The sequence below is a fragment of the Coffea arabica genome, chromosome 1c, assembly GCF_036785885.1.
Source record: "Coffea arabica cultivar ET-39 chromosome 1c, Coffea Arabica ET-39 HiFi, whole genome shotgun sequence".
NCBI lineage: Eukaryota > Viridiplantae > Streptophyta > Magnoliopsida > Gentianales > Rubiaceae > Coffea > Coffea arabica.
Genome location: NC_092310.1, coordinates 22,859,028 through 22,861,774, shown reverse-complemented (window position 1 = coordinate 22,861,774; position 2,747 = coordinate 22,859,028). Strand labels below are relative to the sequence as shown.

The 2,747-nt window shown below is 36.4% G+C and overlaps 1 long non-coding RNA gene across 1 annotated transcript; it reads right to left on the bottom strand.

The window, feature by feature from the left end:
• Positions 1 to 605: 605 nt before the first annotated feature.
• LOC113722305 (uncharacterized) lies at positions 606 to 1,705 on the bottom strand. Its single transcript, XR_011813998.1, has 2 exons — positions 1,511 to 1,705; positions 606 to 1,299 (listed from the first exon to the last, which is right to left on the bottom strand). It is a non-coding gene; the product is annotated as an uncharacterized lncRNA (long non-coding RNA).
• Between the last annotated feature and the right edge of the window lie 1,042 nt (positions 1,706 to 2,747).

Here is a 2,747-nt window from a genome sequence, read left to right as displayed (position 1 = left end):
AAGTGGAATATATGCAGCAATAGCAGTAGCAGTAGCCTTTTTTGGAAGCCTTTTAGAAGCTAGTGGATCTGTGTAGAATAGGACACCATTTCATTGTTATGTTGGAGTTGTATCAATGTGAGAAAGGGACCGATCGAACCAGGGAACTGGGGAGGCGGGAAAGGGTTAAAAAAAGGGAAAAATAAAGTGAGAAAGGGGCCGTTGTATCCCTCATAGTAGAGCTATTAATTGAGTAATGACCCTCTTATTGGAGTATGACTTCTCAGTTCTGGGGGCTGCAGAACCATTTAATTTAGTTTTTTTTTTTTTTTGTTTTTCTGGTGTAAGGGGAACCCTAGTAGCGCAAGATTAATGGGCTCAAACCCAAACCCCCTCCCCCCAAAAAAATAACAATTTAATGAAATTCAGGAGGAAGATTAGCTTGATTTATTGGTGAACAATAAATTTATGATACTTAAATGGTAAGAAGAGCTTGGATTTTGTGAACATTTTATCCATAGTTTCCATTGAGTAAATGGTTATTTTACACAGCAAACGCCTACAGATTGTACTCTTTCATTTATAACTAGTCATGTGAGAAATACATTGTCAAACACACAGTAAAAGGAAAAAGGAAAGACATTCCCTCATTAGTGCACTTAAACTTATAACAACCAGCACAAAAGGAAGAATGTACATAAAAGAGAGAGAGAGAGAGAGAGAGAGAGAGAGAGAATTCCTAAGCTAGTCAAAAAAATTGAAAACTTCCAAAAATCACTCAAAAACACAATTCTCACTCAGCCATTTGAATATAAGATTCCCAACCCCCAAAAAAGAGAGTTAAAATGACATGAAAGCATATGCCAAGGCATAATAAAGGTATCAAGTTTGAAGCTAATGTCATGATCTGCTTACTCTATTGATTACGGTACTACTCATCCTTCAAGCTGAAAAATCACGAAGTGAGACGAAAAAGAAGAGCTCTAAATCTGGTGGAGCAAAGAAAGCTATTGGATTTCTTCGTAGAGAAGAACACCTTGCAAGCACTCGCCTTTTCTTTGGTGCAGGAGGACAAGTAGTTATCTCTGGTATTCGAAATTTCTCAGCTTTTGGAGTAGCACAGGGGCTGTTAGAAGCATCAATCATTCCAAAATCTATGCCATCAAGATTCAAAGGACTATTTGAGACTTTACTAGGAGTTTCTTGGTCGGTCAACTCATGATTCTTCTTCTTGCATATCGTTGCTCTCCTCGACTTTCTTGTGCTTCTTGTTCTTCTTCTGCATGAAGGTCCCATTCTGGGAGGACAAGATATCTTCAGCTGCAGCCAAAATTCTTGTAATATTACAAAGTAAAGTGACACAGACAGTTTTGAAACCGAACAAAAGTAAAAACCCCAACTGAATGTTTCCGTTAGATTAAGGAAAAAGTATCACTTCTGCAAAACCACCATTTTTTGAAAGCTTGCCAAGTACTTTATCAGGCCACTAAAATTTGTCAAGAAAAGCTTGGAAGATAGAACTATAGTTTACCCCTAGCATTGGTCATGAAATCTTGGAGCACAATATCTCTGAAGAATACCCTAATGATTTTTACAGCTGCTGAGTAAGATCATTTGGAGACAGATGGAAAAGATCACTTATGCAAGGCGCAAAAGAAGAGGGCGGGGAGGTTTATTTGTGTCCGGCAAGTTAGGGTTTTATATTGGTAACAGATGACTTTGGGCATCTGCCCGCTGCCCAAGGATTGGTTAAGGGGCTAAGAAACCTTAATTATATGTAATTGATTGATGTAATGAAGTAAGAATTTAAATTTGACACTTCTTATCTCCTTGTTATTTTTATTTTAAGAAAGTTTCAATTGGTCCAGTCTTTCATTACATTTTCATTAACGTTCTATAGTAGCTATTTCCAATTTTTTCATACTAAAATAAATAAAAAAATTATTAAACCATTCAACCAGGATTAAATCAGTCAAATCGATTGAATTAATTGAACCAATCAAACCACGAACCCGAAGTTTTTTCAGCTCATTCTTTGATCCAGATTTTAAGATATTGATATTTGCAGCTATTTGTGCGTCTTCAAAAGCTCAAGGACAAAGGTTGGCAGCATGTCAATATTCGAACTCCATGCAGTCAGGTTCTTAATATGATACGCTATCAAGGTTCTGGTAACTTAAGGCTGGCAACTCACTTGGACGACATAAAAGACTTTTGCTCAATGTTTAGGAAATGCTCATTTGATAGTTTGCCTGTTGCTATGGATAGACTCAGTACTAAACTGAGTAGATTAGCTATGATTATACTTTGAGGATGAAATTTCAGTTCATCAGTGGCCTAGTCCACTTTTGTAAAGACCAATTTGAGCCCTTGCTCAACCTATGTAATTTTACTTCCTTATTATAATAAAATTCTATCGTTTCCGGAAAAAAAAAAAAAGCTATTTGTGCGTCTTCATTTGAATGAAATTATTTTGTTATTTGTATAACAAAGTACAATTCCATTATTCTGGCCCATAGTCCCGTTCTCCTAGAATTTATGAATGTATAAAATGCTACAACCATCTAGATCAGTGTAGCAACCACGACAGCACAAAGTGTTCCTCGAACTGACTTAAATTTTGTTAAGTTGAAAGACCAATAGCGAGAAGGGATGAAATAGCGGACTAAGCAAAAGGGGATAAATACTTGGCTAATCAATTCTCAAGCAGACTCCCCTAATCTGCTGTCGAATTAAATTGAGAACTCGGAGTTAATATGATTAAATAA